This window comes from Rhea pennata, unplaced genomic scaffold (assembly GCF_028389875.1).
Source record: "Rhea pennata isolate bPtePen1 unplaced genomic scaffold, bPtePen1.pri scaffold_31, whole genome shotgun sequence".
In the NCBI taxonomy this organism is placed as follows: domain Eukaryota; kingdom Metazoa; phylum Chordata; class Aves; order Rheiformes; family Rheidae; genus Rhea; species Rhea pennata.
Window position 1 is genome coordinate 2,941,219 of NW_026907678.1, and position 9,718 is coordinate 2,950,936.

The following is a 9,718-nucleotide window of genomic DNA, read 5'->3' on the forward strand; positions in this document are numbered from 1 at the left end:
TGTATCCTGCCTGCCACGGGACTGCTTCTGAGCACGGAGGCACGCCTACAAGCCAGCTGAGATGGGCTTTGCCTAAGAGTCAGGGAAGTGGCGAGCGGAACAAGGGATGTGCTGCACAGCTTCCCTCGCAGGCAGATTCCCTCCTGGGGCGCTTACTTCTCTTGCCTTAGCGCCCTGCTTTGTTTGGAGGCTGTTTGCGGACAGCAGCACACACAGCGGGAAGGTGCACTCTGATCGGCTCCAAGTCTCGGCAGATAGAAGCGCAAGCGAGGCACCTGCTCGCAGTTTGTCCCGGGCATGGGAAGCAGCATGCTGCGTGCCCAGAACACATCCCCCTGTATCCTGCCTGCCACAGGGCTGCTTCTGAGCACGGAGGCACGCCTACAAGCCAGCTGAGATGGGCTTTGACTAAGAGTCAGGGAAGTGGCGAGCGGAACAAGGGAACTGCTGCACAGCTTCCCTCGCAGGCAGATTCCCTTTTGGGGCGCTTACTTCTCATGCCTTAGTGCCCTGCTTTGTTTGGAGACTGTTTGCGGACAGCAGCACACACAGCGGGAAGGTGCGCTCTGATCGGCTCCAAGTCTCGGCAGATAGAAGCGCAAGCGAGGCACCGGCTCGCAGTTTGTCCCGGGCATGGGAAGCAGCATGCTGCGTGCCCAGAATACATTCCGCTGTATCCTGCCTGCCACGGGACTGCTTCTGAGCACCGAGGCACGCCTACAAGCCAGCTGAGATGGGCTTTGCCTAAGAGTCAGGGAAGTGTCGAGCGGAACAAGGGAACTGCTGCACAGCTTCCCTCGCAGGCAGATTCCCTCCTGGGACGCTTACTTCTCTTGCCTTAGCTCCCTGCTTTGTTTGGAGGCTGTTTGCGGACAGCAGCACACACAGCGGGAAGGTGCGCGCTGGCCAGCTCCAAGTCTCGGCAGATAGAAGCGCAAGCGAGGCACCGGCTCGCAGTTTGTCCCAGGCATGGGAAGCAGCATGCTGCGTGCCCAGAACACATCTCGCACTGTCCTGCCTGCCACGGGACTGCTTCTGAGCACGGAGGCACGCCTACAAGCCAGCTGAGATGGGCTTTGCCTAAGAGTCAGGGAAGTGGCGAGTGGAACAAGGGATGTGCTGCACAGCTTCCCTCGCAGGCAGATTCCCTCCTGGGACGCTAACTTCTCATGCCTTAGCGCCCTGCTTTGTTTGGAGGCTGTTTGCAGACAGCAGCACACACAGCGGGAACGTGCGCGCTGGCCAGCTCCAAGTCCGGCAGATAGAAGCGCAAGCGAGGCACCTGCTCGCAGTTTGTCCCAGGCATGGGAAGCAGCATGCTGCCTGCCCAGAACACATCCCCCTATATCCTGCCTGCCACGGGACTGCTTCTGAGCACGGAGGCACGTCTACAAGCCAGCTGAGATGGGCTTTGCCTAAGAGTCAGGGAAGTGGCGAGCGGAACAAGGGATGTGCTGCACAGCTTCCCTCGCAGGCAGATTCCCTCCTGGGGCGCTTAGTTCTCTTGCTTTAGTGCCCTGCTTTGTTTGGAGACTGTTTGCGGACAGCAGCACACACAGCGGGAAGGTGCGCGCTGGCCAGCTCCAAGTCCGGCAGATAGAAGCGCAAGCGAGGCACCGGCTCGTAGTTTGTCCCGGGCATGGGAAGCAGCATGCTGCATGCCCAGAATACATCCCGCTGTATCCTGCCTGCCACGGGACTGCTTCTGAGCACGGAGGCACGCCTACAAGCCAGCTGAGATGGGCTTTGCCTAAGAGTGAGGGAAGTGGCGAGCGGAACAAGGGATGTGCTGCACAGCTTCCCTCGCAGGCAGATTCCCTCCTGGGGCGCTTACTTCTCATGCCTTAGCGCCCTGCTTTGTTTGGAGGCTGTTTGCGGACAGCAGCACACACAGCGGGAAGGTGCGTGCTGGCCAGCTCCAAGTCTCGGCAGATAGAAGAGCAAGCGAGGCACCGGCTCGCAGTTTGTCCTGGGCATGGGAAGCAGCATGCTGCGTGCCCAGAACACATCTCGCACTGTCCTGCCTGCCACGGGACTGCTTCTGAGCACGGAGGCACGCCTACAAGCAAGCTGAGCTGGGCTTTGCCTAAGAGTGAGGGAAGTGTCGAGTGGAACAAGGGAACTGCTGCACAGCTTCCCTCGCAGGCAGATTCCCTCCTGGGACGCTAACTTCTCATGCCTTAGCGCCCTGCTTTGTTTGGAGGCTGTTTGCGGACAGCAGCACACACAGCGGGAAGGTGCGCGCTGGCCAGCTCCAAGTCTCGGCAGATAGAAGCGCAAGCGAGGCACTGGCTCGCAATTTGTCCCGGGCATGGGAAGCAGCATGCTGCGTGCCCAGAACACATCCCCCTGTATCCTGCCTGCCACAGGGCTGCTTCTGAGCACGGAGGCACGCCTACAAGCCAGCTGAGATGGTCTTTGACTAAGAGTCAGGGAAGTGGCGAGCGGAACAAGGGAACTGCTGCACAGCTTCCCTCGCAGGCAGATTCCCTCCTGGGGCGCTTACTTCTCATGCCTTAGTGCCCTGCTTTGTTTGGAGACTGTTTGCGGACAGCAGCACACACAGCGGGAAGGTGCGCCCTGGTAAGCTCCAAGTCCGACAGATAGAAGCGCAAGCGAGGCACCTGCTCGCAGTTTGTCCCGGGCATGGGAAGCAGCATGCTGCGTGCCCAGAACACATCTCGCACTGTCCTGCCTGCCACAGGGCTGTTTCTGAGCACGTAGGCATGCCTACAAGCCAGCTGAGATGGGCTTTGCCTAAGAGTCAGGGAAGTTGCGAGTGGAACAAGGGATGTGCTGCACAGCTTCCCTCGCAGGCAGATTCCCTCCTGCGACGCTAACTTCTCTTGCCTTAGCGCCCTGCTTTGTTTGGAGGCTGTTTGCGGACAGCAGCACACACAGCGGGAACGTGCGCGCTGGCCAGCTCCAAGTCCGGCAGATAGAAGCGCAAGCGAGGCACCTGCTCGCAGTTTGTCCCGGGCATGGGAAGCAGCATGCTGCATGCCCAGAATACATCCCGCTGTATCCTGCCTGCCACGGGACTGCTTCTGAGCACGGAGGCACGCCTACAAGCCAGCTGAGATGGGCTTTGCCTAAGAGTGAGGGAAGTGGCGAGTGGAACAAGGGAACTGCTGCACAGCTTCCCTCGCAGGCAGATTCCCTCCTGGGGCGCTTACTTCTCATGCCTTAGCGCCCTGCTTTGTTTGGAGGCTGTTTGCGGACAGCAGCACACACAGCGGGAAGGTGCGTGCTGGCCAGCTCCAAGTCTCGGCAGATAGAAGAGCAAGCGAGGCACCGGCTCGCAGTTTGTCCTGGGCACGGGAAGCAGCATGCTGCGTGCCCAGAACACATCTCGCACTGTCCTGCCTGCCACGGGACTGCTTCTGAGCACGGAGGCACGCCTACAAGCAAGCTGAGCTGGGCTTTGCCTAAGAGTGAGGGAAGTGTCGAGTGGAACAAGGGAACTGCTGCAAAGCTTCCCTCGCAGGCAGATTCCCTCCTGGGACGCTAACTTCTCATGCCTTAGCGCCCTGCTTTGTTTGGAGGCTGTTTGCGGACAGCAGCACACACAGCGGGAAGGTGCGCGCTGGCCAGCTCCAAGTCTCGGCAGATAGAAGCGCAAGCGAGGCACTGGCTCGCAATTTGTCCCGGGCATGGGAAGCAGCATGCTGCGTGCCCAGAACACATCCCCCTGTATCCTGCCTGCCACAGGGCTGCTTCTGAGCACGGAGGCACGCCTACAAGCCAGTTGAGATGGGCTTTGACTAAGAGTCAGGGAAGTGGCGAGCGGAACAAGGGAACTGCTGCACAGCTTCCCTCGCAGGCAGATTCCCTCCTGGGGCGCTTACTTCTCATGCCTTAGTGCCCTGCTTTGTTTGGAGACTGTTTGCGGACAGCAGCACACACAGCGGGAAGGTGCGCCCTGGTAAGCTCCAAGTCCGACAGATAGAAGCGCAAGCGAGGCACCTGCTCGCAGTTTGTCCCGGGCATGGGAAGCAGCATGCTGCGTGCCCAGAACACATCTCGCACTGTCCTGCCTGCCACAGGGCTGTTTCTGAGCACGTAGGCATGCCTACAAGCCAGCTGAGATGGGCTTTGCCTAAGAGTCAGGGAAGTTGCGAGTGGAACAAGGGATGTGCTGCACAGCTTCCCTCGCAGGCAGATTCCCTCCTTGGACGCTAACTTCTCTTGCCTTAGCGCCCTGCTTTGTTTGGAGGCTGTTTGCGGACAGCAGCACACACAGCGGGAACGTGCGCGCTGGCCAGCTCCAAGTCTCGGCAGATAGAAGCGCAAGCGAGGCACCGGCTCGCAGTTTGTCCCGGGCATGGGAAGCAGCATGCTGCGTGCCCAGAACACATCCCCCTATATCCTGCCTGCCACATGACTGCTTCTGAGCACGGAGGCACGTCTACAAGCCAGCTGAGATGGGCTTTGCCTAAGAGTGAGGGAAGTGGCGAGCGGAACAAGGGATGTGCTGCACAGCTTCCCTCGCAGGCAGATTCCCTCCTGGGGCGCTTACTTCTCTTGCTTTAGTGCCCTGCTTTGTTTGGAGACTGTTTGCGGACAGCAGCACACACAGCGGGAAGGTGCGCGCTGGCCAGCTCCAAGTCCGGCAGATAGAAGCGCAAGCGAGGCACCGGCTCGCAGTTTGTCCTGGGCATGGGAAGCAGCATGCTGCGTGCCCAGAACACATCTCGCACTGTCCTGCCTGCCACGGGACTGCTTCTGAGCACGGAGGCACGCCTACAAGCAAGCTGAGCTGGGCTTTGCCTAAGAGTGAGGGAAGTGTCGAGTGGAACAAGGGAACTGCTGCACAGCTTCCCTCGCAGGCAGATTCCCTCCTGGGACGCTAACTTCTCATGCCTTAGCGCCCTGCTTTGTTTGGAGGCTGTTTGCGGACAGCAGCACACACAGCGGGAAGGTGCGCGCTGGCCAGCTCCAAGTCTCGGCAGATAGAAGCGCAAGCGAGGCACTGGCTCGCAATTTGTCCCGGGCATGGGAAGCAGCATGCTGCGTGCCCAGAACACATCCCCCTGTATCCTGCCTGCCACAGGGCTGCTTCTGAGCACGGAGGCACGCCTACAAGCCAGCTGAGATGGGCTTTGACTAAGAGTCAGGGAAGTGGCGAGCGGAACAAGGGAACTGCTGCACAGCTTCCCTCGCAGGCAGATTCCCTCCTGGGGCGCTTACTTCTCATGCCTTAGTGCCCTGCTTTGTTTGGAGGCTGTTTGCGGACAGCAGCACACACAGCGGGAAGGTGCGCTCTGATCGGCTCCAAGTCTCGGCAGATAGAAGCGCAAGCGAGGCACCGGCTCGCAGTTTGTCCCGGGCATGGGAAGCAGCATGCTGCGTGCCCAGAATACATTCCGCTGTATCCTGCCTGCCACGGGACTGCTTCTGAGCACCGAGGCACGCCTACAAGCCAGCTGAGATGGGCTTTGCCTAAGAGTCAGGGAAGTGTCGAGCGGAACAAGGGAACTGCTGCACAGCTTCCCTCGCAGGCAGATTCCCTCCTTGGACGCTAACTTCTCTTGCCTTAGCTCCCTGCTTTGTTTGGAGGCTGTTTGCGGACAGCAGCACACACAGCGGGAAGGTGCGCGCTGGCCAGCTCCAAGTCTCGGCAGATAGAAGCGCAAGCGAGGCACCGGCTCGCAGTTTGTCCCAGGCATGGGAAGCAGCATGCTGCGTGCCCAGAACACATCTCGCACTGTCCTGCCTGCCACGGGACTGCTTCTGAGCACGGAGGCACGCCTACAAGCCAGCTGAGATGGGCTTTGTCTAAGAGTCAGGGAAGTGGCGAGTGGAACAAGGGATGTGCTGCACAGCTTCCCTCGCAGGCAGATTCCCTCCTGGGACGCTAACTTCTCATGCCTTAGCGCCCTGCTTTGTTTGGAGGCTGTTTGCAGACAGCAGCACACACAGCGGGAACGTGCGCGCTGGCCAGCTCCAAGTCCGGCAGATAGAAGCGCAAGCGAGGCACCTGCTCGCAGTTTGTCCCGGGCATGGGAAGCAGCATGCTGCGTGCCCAGAACACATCCCCCTATATCCTGCCTGCCACGGGACTGCTTCTGAGCACGGAGGCACGTCTACAAGCCAGCTGAGATGGGCTTTGCCTAAGAGTCAGGGAAGTGTCGAGTGGAACAAGGGATGTGCTGCACAGCTTCCCTCGCAGGCAGATTCCCTCCTGGGGCGCTTAGTTCTCTTGCTTTAGTGCCCTGCTTTGTTTGGAGACTGTTTGCGGACAGCAGCACACACAGCGGGAAGGTGCGCGCTGGCCAGCTCCAAGTCCGGCAGATAGAAGCGCAAGCGAGGCACCTGCTCGTAGTTTGTCCCGGGCATGGGAAGCAGCATGCTGCATGCCCAGAATACATCCCGCTGTATCCTGCCTGCCACGGGACTGCTTCTGAGCACCGAGGCACGCCTACAAGCCAGCTGAGATGGGCTTTGCCTAAGAGTGAGGGAAGTGGCGAGTGGAACAAGGGAACTGCTGCACAGCTTCCCTCGCAGGCAGATTCCCTCCTGGGGCGCTTACTTCTCATGCCTTAGCGCCCTGCTTTGTTTGGAGGCTGTTTGCGGACAGCAGCACACACAGCGGGAAGGTGCGTGCTGGCCAGCTCCAAGTCTCGGCAGATAGAAGAGCAAGCGAGGCACCGGCTCGCAGTTTGTCCTGGGCATGGGAAGCAGCATGCTGCGTGCCCAGAACACATCTCGCACTGTCCTGCCTGCCACGGGACTGCTTCTGAGCACGGAGGCACGCCTACAAGCAAGCTGAGCTGGGCTTTGCCTAAGAGTGAGGGAAGTGTCAAGTGGAACAAGGGAACTGCTGCACAGCTTCCCTCGCAGGCAGATTCCCTCCTGGGACGCTAACTTCTCATGCCTTAGCGCCCTGCTTTGTTTGGAGGCTGTTTGCGGACAGCAGCACACACAGCGGGAAGGTGCGCGCTGGCCAGCTCCAAGTCTCGGCAGATAGAAGCGCAAGCGAGGCACTGGCTCGCAATTTGTCCCGGGCATGGGAAGCAGCATGCTGCGTGCCCAGAACACATCCCCCTGTATCCTGCCTGCCACAGGGCTGCTTCTGAGCACGGAGGCACGCCTACAAGCCAGCTGAGATGGGCTTTGCCTAAGAGTCAGGGAAGTGGCGAGCGGAACAAGGGAACTGCTGCACAGCTTCCCTCGCAGGCAGATTCCCTCCTGGGGCGCTTACTTCTCATGCCTTAGTGCCCTGCTTTGTTTGGAGGCTGTTTGCGGACAGCAGCACACACAGCGGGAAGGTGCGCTCTGATCGGCTCCAAGTCTCGGCAGATAGAAGCGCAAGCGAGGCACCGGCTCGCAGTTTGTCCCGGGCATGGGAAGCAGCATGCTGCGTGCCCAGAATACATTCCGCTGTATCCTGCCTGCCACGGGACTGCTTCTGAGCACCGAGGCACGCCTACAAGCCAGCTGAGATGGGCTTTGCCTAAGAGTCAGGGAAGTGTCGAGCGGAACAAGGGAACTGCTGCACAGCTTCCCTCGCAGGCAGATTCCCTCCTGGGACGCTTACTTCTCTTGCCTTAGCTCCCTGCTTTGTTTGGAGGCTGTTTGCGGACAGCAGCACACACAGCGGGAAGGTGCGCGCTGGCCAGCTCCAAGTCTCGGCAGATAGAAGCGCAAGCGAGGCACCGGCTCGCAGTTTGTCCCAGGCATGGGAAGCAGCATGCTGCGTGCCCAGAACACATCTCGCACTGTCCTGCCTGCCACGGGACTGCTTCTGAGCACGGAGGCACGCCTACAAGCCAGCTGAGATGGGCTTTGCCTAAGAGTGAGGGAAGTGTCGAGTGGAACAAGGGAACTGCTGCACAGCTTCCCTCGCAGGCAGATTCCCTCCTGGGACGCTAACTTCTCATGCCTTAGCGCCCTGCTTTGTTTGGAGGCTGTTTGCGGACAGCAGCACACACAGCGGGAAGGTGCGTGCTGGCCAGCTCCAAGTCTCGGCAGATAGAAGCGCAAGCAAGGCACCGGCTCGCAGTTTGTCCCAGGCATGGGAAGCAGCATGCTGCGTGCCCAGAACACATCTCGCACTGTCCTGCCTGCCACAGGGCTGTTTCTGAGCACAGAAGCACGCCTACAAGCCAGCTGAGATGGGCTTTGCCTAAGAGTCAGGGAAGTGTCGAGTGGAACAAGGGATGTGCTGCACAGCTTCCCTCGCAGGCAGATTCCCTCCTGGGGCGCTAACTTCTCATGCCTTAGCGCCCTGCTTTGTTTGGAGGCTGTTTGCGGACAGCAGCACACACTGCTGCAAGGTGCGCTCTGATCGGCTCCAAGTCTCGGCAGATAGAAGCGCAAGCGAGGCACCGACTCGCAGTTTGTCCCGGGCATGGGAAGCAGCATGCTGCGTGCCCAGAACACATCCCCCTGTATCCTGCCTGCCACGGGACTGCTTCTGAGCACGGAGGCACGCCTACAAGCCAGCTGAGATGCGCTTTGCCTAAGAGTGAGGGAAGTGTCGAGTGGAACAAGGGATGTGCTGCACAGCTTCCCTCGCAGGCAGATTCCCTCCTGGGGCGCTTACTTCTCATGCCTTAGTGCCCTGCTTTGTTTGGAGACTGTTTGCGGACAGCAGCACACACAGCGGGAAGGTGCGCTCTGATCGGCTCCAAGTCTCGGCAGATAGAAGCGCAAGCGAGGCACCGGCTCGCAGTTTGTCCCGGGCATGGGAAGCAGCATGCTGCGTGCCCAGAACACATCTCGCACTGTCCTGCCTGCCACAGGGCTGTTTCTGAGCACGGAGGCACGCCTACAAGCCAGCTGAGATGGGCTTTGCCTAAGAGTCAGGGAAGTGTCGAGTGGAACAAGGGATGTGCTGAACAGCTTCCCTCGCAGGCAGATTCCCTCCTGGGGCGCAAACTTCTCATGCCTTAGCGCCCTGCTTTGTTTGGAGGCTGTTTGCGGACAGCAGCACACACAGTGGGAAGGTGCGCGCTGGCCAACTCCAAGTCTCGGCAGATAGAAGCGCAAGCGAGGCACCTGCTCGCAGTTTGTCCCGGGCATGGGAAGCAGCATGCTGCGTGCCCAGAACACATCTCGCACTGTCCTGCCTGCCACAGGGCTGTTTCTGAGCACGGAGGCACGCCTACAAGCAAGCTGAGATGGGCTTTGCCTAAGAGTGAGGGAAGTGTCGAGTGGAACAAGGGATGTGCTGCACAGCTTCCTTCGCAGGCAGATTCCCTCCTGGGGCGCTTACTTCTCTTGCCTTAGCGCCCTGCTTTGTTTGGAGGCTCTTTGCGGACAGCAGCACACACAGCGGGAAGGTGCGCTCTGATCGGCTCCAAGTCTCGGCAGATAGAAGCGCAAGCGAGGCACCTGCTCGCAGTTTGTCCCGGGCATGGGAAGCAGCATGCTACGTGCCCAGAATACATCCCCCTGTATCCTGCCTGCCACGGGACTGCTTCTGAGCACGGAGGCACGCCTACAAGCCAGCTGAGATGGGCTTTGCCTAAGAGTCAGGGACGTGGCGAGTGGAACAAGGGAACTGCTGCACAGCTTCCCTCGCAGCAGATTCCCTCCTGGGACGCTAACTTCTCATGCCTTAGCGCCCTGCTTTGTTTGGAGGCTGTTTGCGGACAGCAGCACACACAGCGGGAAGGTGCGCCCTGGTAAGCTCCAAGTCCGACAGATAGAAGCGCAAGCGAGGCACCTGCTCGCAGTTTGTCCCGGGCATGGGAAGCAGCATGCTGCGTGC